Source organism: Pteropus alecto, unplaced genomic scaffold, assembly GCF_000325575.1.
Source record: "Pteropus alecto unplaced genomic scaffold, ASM32557v1 scaffold538, whole genome shotgun sequence".
In the NCBI taxonomy this organism is placed as follows: domain Eukaryota; kingdom Metazoa; phylum Chordata; class Mammalia; order Chiroptera; family Pteropodidae; genus Pteropus; species Pteropus alecto.
The window spans coordinates 154,481-169,432 of NW_006440657.1; the positions used below are offsets into that span (position 1 = coordinate 154,481).

Below are 14,952 nucleotides of genomic sequence, written 5' to 3' on the forward strand. Positions count from 1 at the left end.
CTCCGTTCCCACTGTCGTCCTCCCTCGTACCGCATCCCCTGCCCACCCCTTCCCGGACCTCTCCTGGCCTTGTGCTCCTAGGTGTTCCGTCCTCGAGGTGCTCGGCTGTGACCTGCAGACCTGCAGACGGACGCCAGAGAGGGTAGGGGGCGGGGAGTGGGTAGGAGGAGGGGCTGGCTGACTCACTCCCTTTTTCTGGGCACCGGCCGCCGCCCCCGCGCCCTCCCTTTCTTGTTCCCACCCCCCATGTCTTCCCGCATCTCGAGCTTCGTCCTCCGTGCCCCCACCCCCACCCCCACCCCGCAGCGCTCGTCATTTCTTTTCAGGTGGGAAGTGGAAGCGAAAGATTGATTACTGAGAAACTATTTCTAAGTATCGGTGGCTCCCTTTTGGGGTTTGCCCACTCATCCCCCCGCCAAGACCACCATTTTCTGGACTGACGTGCGGGCGCCGGGCTGGCATAGGGAAAGGCCTTTACTGTCATAGAGAAGGGCCTACACTCTCTGCCATCCCGATCCCAGGAGTTATTGGGCAGCACAGACACACCGATTTCAGAAGGCGGAGGGAACTTACTTCCTTCAGCTTTTCCCCTCGTCCAGAGGGCAATGGGCAGACGGTGTCTGGACAGGCAAAAAGGACTAGGACGAGAGGGACTTGGGCAAACACAGGCTCCTGGTCACGTGAGAGCCGCGCGTCACCGCCAAGCTCGGATCCCCAGTTACCACTTTGACCCGCAGCCGCGCTGCAGCAACCTATCAGTATTTCTTGAACTCCAACGCATCAGGCATCTCCAGTCACCTCTCTTTGTTAATATTTGCCTTTTCCTGGTTACAGAGTCGGTCAGCGTCCAGACTTTGGGGTTATTGCCTTTTCCTCTGCGGCTTCCCCTGACAACCACCTCTCACCCTCATTCTTCTCTCATCAGCCACGGAGGCCCATTATTATTTCCCCTACAGTCCAGATCCTGCATTCAAATTTGACTATTTCTCCTTAATGAATCAACATCATATGCCACCTCTCCCAGTTGTAATCCATATCTATAACTCAACTTGGTTTTCATCTCGTCACTTTCATGGGAGATGAGCTTTCAGTTTTCCACGACTTCAGGATTTTATTTTTGGTGAGCCCCTGGACCTATATCACAAATAAAAACTCCAGTCTAAATTGATAATCATTCAGTTCTAGAACTCTAAAAAGAATTAAGTTTGTAAATATAAAAAGACTGCTTTGAATTTCATAAATCAAGATACACATTTGTCCAAGTACAAATAGTCTGAAAAAGGAAATGGGAACATTTTTTGATGGAGTGCATGTTATTATTGTATGTATGTATGTATGTATGTATGTTTGTAAATATGCGTACTATTATATATGTGCGTATGTATATATACTGTCATTTTTCATAATAGAAATAAGATATTTTGCTGGAAGTCATATCCTTAACCAGCCACCTCTTGGTGTTGCTGGTTGACAAAGTTTATATTCATTAAATTAGCAAATATTTGGGTCTATTTGGGTCGTGGGGCTGCTGGACCCCCAAAAGAATGATTCAGCACAGAGGGCATTCATATTAAACTATGCAATAATTCTGTCGACCACACACTGAATATAGCAGGATTAAAATCATGCTGACATATTCAATTATCATTACAAGTCTGTATCTGTAATTTTGGATCTAATGGTGTTTTATGATCTTCCTCATGCCTGCATTTCACCTACTCACATCAGCCTGGATGCTACTTTTTCAATCAGATGCCCTTCTAGAGAGCAGAAGATACCTCCTCTCCTGTCTGTATTTTCCACTTTCAGGATAGGTGGCCATCAGATCTGTGAGGATGCTGGGATTGCTTTTTTCAAACCTGGGCTGCCTACTAAGTTCCCAAACAGAAATTCATATGTGAAATTTCCCATTTTTGTCACTCTTCATCCAACATCTAATTTACTTTGTGCTGAGATAGCTGCAAGACCGATATTAGTTTACCTTTATATCTTTTCCATAACCGTTGTTACTTTTCAGTTTTTCAGTAATGTGTGTCTTTTAAACCAAGTTTCACTACACCTTCCTTAGTCTTTTCACCAAGGGATGGGTTCATCATTTGTATGGTTTCTTTCAAGAGTAGGCCCATTTCATTGATTTCTTCATTTCTATCCTTTTTTTCCCCTTACATCCTGTGATGGAGAACTCACTACCTTAAAAGATACCCCACTGAAATTTCAGACAGTTCTAATCATTCAGAGTGGTTCGTTGTTGTTGAGTTGCAATCTTCCTCCCAATTGTTTATACACATTGGTCCTGGTTCTGTTCTCTGGAGTGGTACAAAACATGTATGAAGGAATAAAAGTGGCTTTTGTCCTTGATAGCCTGACACTGGTGAAGTTAATGTTCTGGTTCTTTACCCTTCCCACCTGTGAGACACACTGGACAACCTTTCTGTGGTTCAGCTTCCTTATCTGCAAAACTGGAGGCATAATAGTACCTACATCATAGGATTGGTAAGAGGAATAAATGAATCAGTGTATGTAAAGAATCTAGAATAATGCCTAGTATATAGTAAGCACTCCGTAAGTATTAACTATAATAGTAGTAATAGTACGATGTGCTAATAACACTACTAATTATCATTCTTTTATTTTTAACATTAATTGAGCATTTATGCCAGGCATTGCAGTAAACACTTTAAATATGTTATCTTATTTAATCCTTAAACAATTATGTTCTTACCAAGAACCTCCCAGTTAGTTTATCTCTTTCTGACGTAATATATTTTTTCAAAGTCATTCACCATCCTACATGCTCTTGAATTTGTAAATGTCTCTAAAAATAGTGAATTTTCTGTCTAGTGTAGAATGAAGTGATCTTATCACACCCTTCATTCTAGAATAGCCACTATATATCTATAGATGCATCCTAAGATCATAGGTTTTATGGGTGCCATATCACAGAGTTGAATCCACTTTAAGTTGCAGTCAACTGAGACCCTCAGATCTGTTTCATGCATCCCTGTTAAAGCGCTTCTGTAAATCATTTTAGTTTTAACTCAAGTACAGAAGCTTCTATTTTTCTGGGTTCAATGTCATCTTAGATTCACTCGTTCTTTGAATCCAGATTCTGTCATTTAGTACATTAGCTACAAAATATTAATTTAAATCACACAGTTAGTACTAAATAGGCTGATAATTTCAGCAAACTCAGGAAAGATCTAGGGGAGATCTCAGCAAAGAGCTCTGACCCCAATTGAAAAATTCCTTTTCCCTGGTGAGTGTGGCAGCCAGGAGTGTACCCTGCCAGGCCAGTTCTCTTCCTTTCCTCTCTCAGTGTGACTTCTTAGGGTGGGATTATTTTCTAGCGCTACTGATAGAAGACACAGTTGCCCACTGAAAGCTCCCAAACCAGTATAAATTAACCCTTGATGAGAACTTAGTAAATGTGGGTGGCAGGCAGGCAAGGGACTTATGAAGAATTAGAACCAGGAAAGGAGGAAGGAAGACAGTGTCTTCATAAATTGGATTTCTCTTTGCCTGACAGTAGCTGATCTGGTGTTCTCTTGAGAGAAAAGGCTCTTCAAGAAGGAATAAGGTGAAGGCGATTCTGCCATGGTGACAACTATTTGTTACAAAGGAATGTGCTCGGCCACTTGTTTGTGTGTGGTCAGGGTGGGGGCTGTGAAATAACCCTTCTGATAAATTTGATTTGATACTGCTCATTTAGGGTCCTGTGAGGACATGTTGTTGGACTCACTGTTGCTAGTGAGGGTTTAAGTCTAAGTAACTCCATTTTACAAGTGAGATAACTGAGGTTCTGGGAGGTTATACATAGTTCCCATGGAAACACAAATGATAATAAGCAGCTGAGATGGGATTTAAACTCTGACAGTGTGACACGAGAGATTGAACCTTTAACTACTTTGTAAAACTGCTCCTGGGCAGTGGGCTCTAGACATGTAACAGGAGCTGAAAGCAGGCAGGGCAGCCATGTCCACAAGGGAGAAGGCAGTCAGCCACTGGCAGCTGCTGCCATAACAGTAGTCTCCAGAGGCGTGGCCTTTCTCTGAGGCATCTGAGGAAGCCCAGTGTGGGTTTCCAGTTCAGGGATTCCTGTTCCCTGGTGAGGTTGCACATCTGTGGCAGGACCAGAGGCCCTATCCCTCTGAGCCCATGTATAGTAAAGACTCCATGGAGGTCTGGTTTCACTTTGCAAGGCCCATCTGCCTGGAGTTGAGGAATTCTGCCTTCTCCAAGCCAGAAGTTCTCCTTGCTGCTGCCACCTTCTCTGCATTCTTTTCTAATGACACCCATGGCTGTTCTTTGGTCTCAAGACTTGCAACTGTGACTCTCAGGCTTTCTTCCCCTACCCCAGCCCCGGGAAAAATGGTCAAGTGGGAAATGCAATGACTACAGCCTTCTCTTTTCTGCTTCTGGCCTCATCCCACCTACCTAGACACACACATCCCTCCCCCTCCCGACCCCCACCATCTACATGCCCAGAGAAACAAAGAAGGGGCTCTGAGGAAAGGTGGGGTAACAATTCAGGCTGCTGGGAAACACTCGGGGACAGAGAAGGCCGGTCTAATCTGGGCTGAAGGGAGGAGGCATGAGGCACTGAGCTGGGTACAACTTGGGCTGTCACTCGCTGGAGGCTTCTGGAGGCCTGAGAGCCTTCTACCCCTCTCCATGCCTCTGTGTCCTCCTTCTTCTCCTTAAAAAGTGGAGGAAGGGGCCGTGGTCGAACAATGAATGAGGTCACTTCCAGCTCTAGGATGCTGTGACTCTATGCAGTGGCTTCTCTTAGGAATACCATTTGGCCTGTGTGAGGACTTCTGCAGGCTGTGGCTGCAGCTGCCTTTCCCAGAATTCAGATGAGCTCAGAGGACAGAACTCAATACATACTGGCCTTCCCTGTGGATTTCCTGCACACTCACAGCCTTACTCTTGGCGTTTCAGAGACTCCCAAAGGACCCGGAGCAACCTCAGTGTGAGGTCTGGATGACAGGGCTTAGGACAGAGGCAAGGAAGGCTATATAATTTGCAGGGCCTAGTATAAAATGACAACGTAAGGCCCCTTGTTTAAAAACCAAGAAAAAATTAATAAACCCTTTATTTTGGAATACTTTTAAAAAACAAGAAAAAAGTACCATTAAAGGTACTAAAACACAGGTATAAAGCTTTACTTTCTCTTGTGGTTTCTCTTTTGACTTTTCATGTTTTTTTAATAGACTTAATTTTTTAGAATGGTTTTAGAGATACAGAGAAACTGAAAAGATACTATAGAGAATTCCTGTTTACTCCACACCCAGTACCATCTTAAGATAGTATGGTACATTTATTACAATTAATGAACCAACATTGATACATTGTACTTTATTCAAGTATCCTTTTTTACCTAATGCCTTTTTTTTTCTTTTCCTGGATCTTATCCAGAATATTTTGTTACTTTTAGTTATCATGTCTCCTTCGGCTCCCCTTGGCTGTGACAGTGTCTCAGACTTTCTCTGATTTTGATTACCTTTGTAATTCCAAATATATTAGTTAGGTATTTGTAGAATGCCCTTCTGTTGAGATTTTGCTTGTCTTTTTCTCTTGGTTAGACTGGAGTTATGACTTTTGTGGAGAAAGATCACAGAGATAAAGTACCATTTCATCACATCGTATCAAGGCTACATGCTATCAATATGATTTATGAACATCGATGTTGGCCTTGTCGTGATTTTTATTTATTATTTAATGTTCTAGTAAAGGAAAATTAAAATTTTAGGTTATTAACATGAATTAGTTTATATTGTACAATTCGTTTTAAATGCAAATACAAGAACATTTTACTCATGTAGAATCACTAAAATTGCACAATTCTTATTTTGTTGCTCGTGCAAGCGTATGTATTTACTTCTTACCAGAACAGTGGAAACACTGCACAAAACTAATTCAGCTGTTTTTATTTCACTTCTTGATACGTGCACATATGACCATTCTACAAGACTGAAAGGAAAAGAAACTGTGAGTTGTTCTATCTTTCCTTCTTGTCATCATTTTTGACATAAGTGGTTGGCAAATACAAGGCAGTAACACATGTAAGAAAGGATATGATTGTGTTTCTTAGTCATTTGTGTTTCTTAAAATGTGATTCTGTATTGGAAGTAAGTTCTAAATGGAACCAAAAGGTGGCCCCTCTCGGTTATCAACACTCATAAAGGTAACATGCTTACTACTTACTTGCTTTGAGTTTGAGTCCACTGGGATTTTGTGCTTATGGGGCATAGGGAATGCAATAGGCAAGTGGGACAACAGGAATGGCAGACATAAGAATTGCATTTCTCCTGTCCTGTCCTTTTGCAAATACCGTGATGTCTCTTTTAACAATATTTTTTATTTTTCAATTATAGTTGGCATACAATATTATATTAGTTTCAGGTGTACAATATAGTGATTAGACATCTATATATCTCACAAAGTGATCACCCCAATAAATCTAGTACCCATCTGACACCATATATAGTCATTACAATATTATTGACTATATCTTTATGCTATCCTTTATATCTCCATGACTGTTTTGTAACTACCATTTTGTAACTCTTAATCCCTTCCCTCTTTTTCACCTACTCCCACAACCCCATTCCCATGTGGTAATCCTCAAAATGTTCTCTGTGTCTATGAGTATTTTTTTAAATTTTGTTCTTTAGATTCCTCATGTAAGTAAAATCATGGCATTTGACCTTCTCTAACTGACTTATTCTACTCAGCACAATACCCTCTAGGTCAATCATGAAATATCTTTTTCTATCCCTTTTTTTTTAGTGTGTGTATGTCTTTTAATCTGAAGTGAATCTTTTATAGGCAGCATATGTAAGGGCCTATCTTTTGATTGGAGTATTTAATTCTTTTTCATTCGAAGTACTCATTGATAGCTATGTAGTTATTGACATTCTTTATTCTTATTTTTGATATATATTTTTTCTTCTTTTTAAAGAAGTCCCTCCAACATTTCCTGTAATACTGGTTGGTGGTGATGAACTCCTTTAGCTCTTTCGTGTCTGGGAGCTCTTTATCTGTCCTTCAATTCTAAATGATAGCTTTGCTGGGTAAAGTAATCTTGGTTGTGGGTCTTGACTTTTCATCACTTTGAAAATTTGGTGGCAAGCTCTTCTAGCCTGCAAAGTTTCTGTTGAAAATTGGCTGACAGTGTTAGGGGAGGTCCCTTGTAGGTAACTAACTGCATTTTTCTTGCTGCTCTTAAGATTCTCTCTTTGTATTTAACCTTTGGCATTTTAATTATGATGTGTCTTGGTGTGGGGCTCTTTGGGTTCTTCTTATTTGGGACTCCGCACTTCCTGGGCTTGTATGTCTGTTTCTTTCATGAGGTTAGGGAAGTTTTCCGTTATTTCTCAAAATAAGTTTTCAATTCCTTGCTCTTTCTCTCTTCCCCTTCTGGCACCCCTATGAGCGAATGCTGTTATACCTCATATTGTCACAGAGGCCCCTTAAACTATCCTCTGTTTTTTGGATTCTTTTTTTCTTGTTGCTGTTCTGATTTGGTTTCCTCCACTACCCCATCCTCTAAACTGATGATTCGATCCTCCAGTTCATCCAATCTGTTGATTCCTTCTAATGTATTCTTCATCTTAGACATATTCTTCATTTCTGACTGGTTCACTTTTATATTTTCCATCTCCATTTTCATGTTTTCAATCTCATTGTTAAAGTTATCACTGAGTTGATCTACTTGTCTCCTAAGTTCCTTGAGTATTCTTTTAACCAGCGCTTTGAACTCTTCGTCTGGTAGATTGTTGAGTTCTTTTTCTGGAGTTTTGTTTCGTTCTTTCATGTGGGACATGTTTGTCTCCCCATTTTGGCTGCCTCCCTGTGTTTGTTTCTATGTATTAGGTAGGGCTTCTAAGTCTCCTGGTCTTAGTAGAGTGGCTTTATATAGTAGGTGTCCTGTGGGGCCCAGTGGCACAGTCTTCCCTGGTTATATGAGCAAGGTGCTCAGGGGTATTCTTTGTGTGAGTTATGTGTGCCCTCCTTATGTAATTGAGCCTTGGTTGCTGTTCGCATTTCGATGGGAGAGATTGGCCCTTGGGCTGATCTTCTGTGGGGATTGGCCTCTGAGGGGCTGACCCTATGGAACAGGATTCAGTTTAGCAGGGCTTTGGTGCCTGCCGAGTCAGCCCTTCAGGTATGTCCTCCTCAGATGCAGCCTTGGGTGGTACTCCAGCTCTGTGGCCAATAGAAGCAGGCCACTGGGTGTGCCTGCCCAAGGGCCTCCTGGGAGGGGCCCAGCTACAGGCCAAGTTCAGCCACAGCCTTTGCACTTTCCGGGGCCACCTGGTAAGAGTCACTAAGCAATCTGCTGATGGCTGCCACCCCTTTTGGGCTTAGAGGTGCCTCGAGAGGCCAAGCCAGAAACCCTGCCACTAGTACGGGGCTTGGTGCTGCTCAGCAAGAGGTACAGGGTATGCCGAGGCCAGATGCTGCTGTTTTAGGTTTTGTGAACCTTTGAGAGATTTTAGGAAAGTGCTCAGGAGCCGAGACAGGTCATTTGTATAGAATGAACCACTGGAGGCAGCTTGGGTGGCTCCACAAGTTGGAAGAGATGGAGTCTCAGGGAATCACCTGGGTGAAACGACCTGTGTTATCCAGGTTGATGGAAACTCAGGTATGGCAGCCACCTATGTCAGAACACTGGGAGAGGGGAGGGCTCAACCAAGGAACAATGAATACTGGCAGCACATCTGTCCAGGAGAAAGCTGCCCCTCCAGCCCTCACCCTAAAGCCCGACAACTCAGTGTCTCCCCATATATCCCTGGTGCCCCTTGAGGAACTGCCCTACTGCTGGAGCTTAGAGTGAAGGAGTCCATCAGCAAGTAAGCCTGGGCACAGGCCCTTTAAGAGGAAGGTCTCCGCTTCCCCCAGGCCTCCATCTCACTCAGCCACAGTTTCCACTAGTTTTCAGAGCCAGAGGTTGTGGGGACTTCTCCTCCTGGCACTCGACCCCTGGGCTGAGGAGCCCAGTGTGGAGCCAGGACCCCTCTCCTCACAGGGGGAGGGGGTTCTGCAGCCAAGATAACCCTCCTGATTCTCCACCACCGCACACTGTTGTGGGACTGGCTGTTTCATGTCTCCGCCCCTCCTACCAGCGTTGTCTTACGTATGTCCCCAGTTGTAGGACTTCTGTTCAGCCAGACCTCAGGCGACTCCCACTTATGGTTGCTCTGTAGTTTCACTGTAATTTTAGTGTGGTCATGAGAAGAAGCATGCACAGCACCTAGCTTCTATGCCATCTTGGCTGGTCTCCACCATGCTATCTTGATTAGTGCAACTTTATAGAAGGCTCAAAGTCAGGTATTGTCAGTCCTCTGATATTGTTCTTTTTCAAATTTGTCTTAACTGCTACAGATCCTGTACATTTTCTAACAAGCTTTAGAATAACCTTGTTGATTTTCACACAAAAAAGTCAGCTGGGATCATACTTAGAATTATACTAAATATCCAGATCAATCTGGGGAGAATTGTCACTGTGATGAGATTGTGTCTTCTGATATGCGAACATGGTATACTTTGTCATTTTTTTAGGTCTTCTATAATTACTCTCAGCAATATATCATAGTCTTCATGTATTGCATAAAATTTATCCCGAATTATTTCATGCTTTTGATGCCATTGAAAATGGTATATAATTTTTTATTTTCTAATTATTTCTAGTATATAAGATGTATATTTGATTTTTTGTATAATTACTTTTTATCCTGAGACCATACTAAATTCACTTATTAGATCTAATAACTTTTTTTTTAATTAAAAAAAAATTTAGACATTTGTATAGTTTATAAAACGATCCCCCTAATTGCTCCTTCTCTCCTCTGGTTTTCCACCTAGCCTTTACGTTAATGCTAGCTGCATTCCCTATGTCGTGCTTCCCATCCCTGTGACCACCTATCAACTACTAATTTGTATTTCTTTAACCTTTCACCCCATTCTCTCAGTCCCTAAAACCTCCCCTCCCTTCTGTCCATCACCAAATTGTCCACTATATTTTTATAGATTCTTAGGGCATTCTATGATATTCCTGCAAATAAAAACAGCTATACAAATTCTTTTACCATCTACAGTCCTCTTTTCCTTGCCTTATTGCACTAACTCAGATTTCCAGTACACTGTTGACTTAGCACTGATGAGAGCAGACATCCTTGTATGGTTTCCTATTATAGGAGGAAACCATTCAGTCTTTCATTATTAAGTATGATATCAGCTATAGTTTTTTCATAGATGCCTTATTTCAAGCTATGAATTTCCTTTTTATTTATAGTTTCCTGAGAGATTTTTATCATAAATACATATTATCTTTAATCAAATTCCCTTTCTGTATCTGTTGAGATGGTCATAATTATTCTCCTTTATTATGTTAATTTGTTGAATTATATTGACTTTTGAATACTTAACAACCTGCATTCCTGGGATAAACCTCACTTGGTAATGATGTATAGCTGGATTCAATTTCCCAAATATTTAAAAAGGATTTTTACATTTATGTTCATGAGGTATATTGGTCTTAGTTTTCTTGTAATGTTTTTGTTTTAGTTTCAGGGAGGGCTTCCTCTACTTTTTGAAAGGGTTTGGTTAAAATTGGTGTTATTTATCCTTAAATGTTTGATGGAATTCACTAGTGAAGACGTCTGGGCCTAAAGTTTTCTTGAAAGGTTTTTAATAACAAATTAATTTTCTTTTATAGGTATAGGCAGTGGCATGCATGCTGGAACTGGCTTATGCCAGCTAATAAGAGCTGATTATTACCATCTCTTAACAAATCTTCATTCATTGATGTCACATTGATAGCTCAAAACTGGCCATGGTTTATACCACAGAAATTAGATATGTTTATGAATCAGGGTCTTTATTTTCTTCTGGAGACCTAGTGGTTAAATACCATTCTTCTGTTCAAGTTTTCTATTTATATTTTGAATGAGTTTGATAATTTGTGTCTTTCAAGGAATTTGACAGTTTTATCTGTTATTGAGTTTATTGGCATAAAGGTGTTTGTAATTTTCCTATACTTTAATGTTTGGAAGATCTGTAATGATGGCCCTTTTTCTTTCTTTCTTTCTTTTTCATTTTTAACAGCTTTATTGTAATATCATTCACATACCATACAATTTACCCATTGAAAGTATATAATTCAGTGGTTTTTAGTAAATTCACAGACATATGCAAACAGTCAATATTAGAAAATTTTCATCACCTCCAAAAGAAAGCCCAGGCATAGATTAGTGTGGTCTTTGTCATCTTCCACCATGGTATACCATAGCCAGAGCCAAAAAGTGCAAAAGGCGATGGTATAGCCCATCAACTTCATCTTCTTTAAATTCTTGCAAAATAGATCTCAGATTCAAGTGTGGCTTTATGAGCAAGTGAACATGCAGATAGAGGGCTGTATCATTGGTTTTGATGAGCATATGAACCTCATATTAGATGATGCAGAAGAGATTCATTCTAAAATGAAGTCAAGAAAACAACTGGGTTGGACCAGGCCAAAAGGAGATAATGTTACTCTGCTCCAAAATGTCTCCAACTAGAAATGACTAATAAAGTGAGAAATCATTGAGAAGGCAATATGATTTGTGTTTTTTAGGTATCCTTTATTTGGAGTATAGTTCTTAACTATTTAATGATATTATTTTGATTACCCTTATTGGTATTACTAGTTGACACTAACTGCTGTAATAATGTTTTTATTTTAAAAAAGAAAGGCCTTACTCTAACTATTACCTCTCATCCCTACATCTTCCCCAACCCTCGGCAACCACTAATCTACTTCCTATGTCTATGGATTTGCCTTTTCTAGAACTTTTGTATAAATGGAATCATGTAATATATGTTTTTTGTGACTGGCTTCTTTCACTTTGTAAGATGTTTTCAAGGTCTATCAATGTTGTATCATGTATTAGTACTTTTTAAAAAATTTTTATAGCCAAATAATACTCCATTCCACATTTTTTTACCCATTCATCACTTGATGGACATTTGGATTGTTTTTACCTTTTGGCTATTATAAATAACACTGCTATAAACACTCACAGGGATTCTGATAAGGATTGCATTAATCTGTAATCAGTTTGGGGATTATTGTCATTTTAACAATATTAATCTACCATTCCATAAACATTAGTTACTTTTCCATTTTTAGATCTTTTTTAAAGGATTTTTTTTTTTTTAGTTTTTAATGTACAGTTCTTATACTTCTTTTGTTAAATTTACCCTTAAGTATTTTATTCTCTTTGGTGCTATTGTAAATGAAATTGCTTTCTTAATTTCATTTTTGGATTGTTCATTGCAAGTATATGGAAATACAATCAATTTTGGTATATTGAAATTTTGTTCTAATAGTTTTCTTAGTGGATTCCTTAGGATTTCATGTCACCTGTGAATAGAGATAGTTTTACTTCTACCTTTTTCAGTCTAAATGCCTTTTATTTATTTTTCTTGCCTAACTTCCATGGCTAGAACCTCTAGCGGAAAGATCAGACATCCTTGTTTTGTTCCTGATCTTAAGGGGAAAACATCCAATCTTTCGCCATTAAGTTGTTAGCTGTGCATTTTTCATAGATGACCTTTGTCAAGTTGAGGAAGTTCTTTTCTGTTTCTAGTTTGTTGTGTGTTTTTATCATGAAAAAGTATTGTATTTTTTAAAATGCCTTTGCTTCACCTTTTGAGATTGTCGCGTGGTTTTTGTTTTTTATTCTATTGATATGGTGTTTTACATCGATTGATTTTTGGATGTTAAACTAATCTCACATTTCTGGAATAAATCCCACTTGGTCATGGTGTATAATTTTTTTTTTTTTTTTTATGTTGCTGGATTCCGTTTTTTTGTTTTGTTTTGTTTTGGTTTTGGTTTTTTTGGTAAATTTTTGTATCCGTATTTATACGAGGTATTAGTCTATAGGTTTTTTTTTTCCATGTGATGTGCTTGTATGGTTTTGGTAACAGGCCAATATTGGCCTTATAGAATGAGTGAGGAAGTATTCTCTCTTCTATGTTTTGGAAAAGTTTGTGAAGAAATGGTATTGTTTATATGTTTGGTAGAATTCATCAGTGAAGCCATTTGGACCTGGACTTTTTGTTCTTGGTAGCTTTTCTTTACTAATTAATTCTCTTTACTTATTATAGGTATATTCATATTTGCTTTTTCTTCTGGAGTCAGTTTTGGAAGTTTGTGTCCTTCTAGGAATTTGTCCCTTTCATCTAAGTTATCTAATGTATTGGCATACAGTTATTCATAATATTTCTTCATAATCCTTTTATTTCCGTAAAGTCAGTAATAATGTCCTCTCTTTCATTTCTAGTAGTTTTGAGTTTTCTTTTTTCCCGTCCTGGGTAATCAATCTATAGGTTTGTCAATTTTGTTGATATTTACAGAGAACCAGCTTTTTGTTTTTTATGTTCTCTCTCTTTTTTAAAATTCTGTTTCATTAGTTACTCTCTAGTCTTTATTACTCTCTTCCTTCTGTTTGCTTTAAGTTTAGGTTGGTCTATTTTTTCAGGGTTTTATGGTAGAAGTTTAGGTTATTGATTTGAGATCCTTCTTTCTTAACATAAGCATTTACAGCAATAAATGTCCCTCTAAGCATTTCTTTAGCTTCATCCCATAAGTTTCAATATGTTGTGTCTTCATTTTCATTCATCTCAATATATTTTCTAATTTCCCTTTTGATTTCTTCTTTAATCCATTGGTCATTTAGGAGTGTGTTGTTTAATTTCCACATATTTGTGATTTCTCCAAATTTCTTTTTGTTTTTATTCTCTACTTTCAGTCCATGTTTATAGAAAACCTATTTAGTATTATTTATAATCTTTCAAATTTATTGTGGTTTGTTTTATTGCCTAGCATATAGTCTCTTCTGGAGTACGTTACATGTGCACTTGAAAATAATGTATATCTTGTTGGGTGGAATATTCTATAGAATATTCTATGTCTATTAGGTCTATTGGTTTATAGTATTGTTCAAGTCTTCCATTTCTTGTTGATCTTCCGCCTAGTTTTTCTATCCATTGTTAAAAGTTGAACATCTTTAACTATTATTGTTGAATTGTCTATTTCTCACTTTATTTTTGTCATTTTTTTCTTCGTTTTGATGCCCTCTTATTAGGTACATACATGTTTATAACTGTTATTTTCCTGATGGATCAATTCTTTTATAAAACGTCTCTCATAAGCTCTACTAACATTTTTGTTTAAAAGTCTAATTTTTCTTCTATTACTATAGCCACTCCAGCTTTACTGTGGTTGTTGTTTGTATGATATATCTTTTTTATCATTTTACTTTCAATCTGTTTGTATCTTCGAATTTAAAATGTGTCTCCTGTAGGTAGCATATCATTAGATTTTTGTTTTTTATATCCAGTCTGAAAACTCTGCCTTTGTATAGTTTAATTCATTCACACTTTATGTTATTACTGTTATAGTTGGATTTACATCTGCCATTTTACTTTGTTTTCTATGTCTCATATCTTCTTTGCTCCTCTGCTCCTCTTGCATTAAGTGAATATTTTCTAATGATGCATTTTAATTTCATTAATGATTTTTTGTTATATTTTTTAGTTATATCCTTAGTGTTTGTGCTAGTGCTTACTAAATACATATTAACTTATCAGAATCAGCTTCAGATTTATACTAATTTATACTAACTTAATTCTAGTGAGATACAGAAATATTACTCCTATATAGCTTTATTCTCTTCTCCCCTTTTTTTGTGATTTTCTTGTTATATATGTATATATTACACCTATATATCTTACAAACCCAACAATACACTGTTATAATTATTACTTTATGTAACTTAATATATTTTAAAAACTCAGAAGAAAGGGAAGTGGGTATATGTCCATAGCATTTGTTATAATAACCTTCTTACATATTTCTGTATTTCTTCACTTGGTTCCTTTGGATTCAAGTCACCATTG

At 38.4% G+C, this 14,952-nt stretch overlaps 1 protein-coding gene and 1 pseudogene across 3 annotated transcripts in view; one reads left to right on the forward strand and one right to left on the reverse strand.

Annotated features, from left to right (window-relative positions):
* TCEAL1 (transcription elongation factor A like 1) overlaps window positions 1-1,116 on the reverse strand; it is a 2,474-nt gene extending 1,358 nt beyond the window's left edge. The window contains exons 1-2 of one of the 3 annotated variants that reach the window (XM_015594051.2): window positions 574-1,115; window positions 69-120 (exon numbers count right to left, since the gene is read on the reverse strand). The gene's annotated coding sequence lies outside the window, so the exon portion shown is untranslated. Of the gene's footprint in view, window positions 1-58; window positions 121-573 lie in introns of all 3 variants that reach the window. The other 2 variants (XM_006917890.3, XM_015594053.2) reach the window with 2 other exon arrangements.
* A 10,166-nt stretch (window positions 1,117-11,282) lies between these two features.
* Window positions 11,283-11,564, forward strand: LOC107196105 (annotated as a pseudogene).
* Window positions 11,565-14,952: the final 3,388 nt, after the last annotated feature.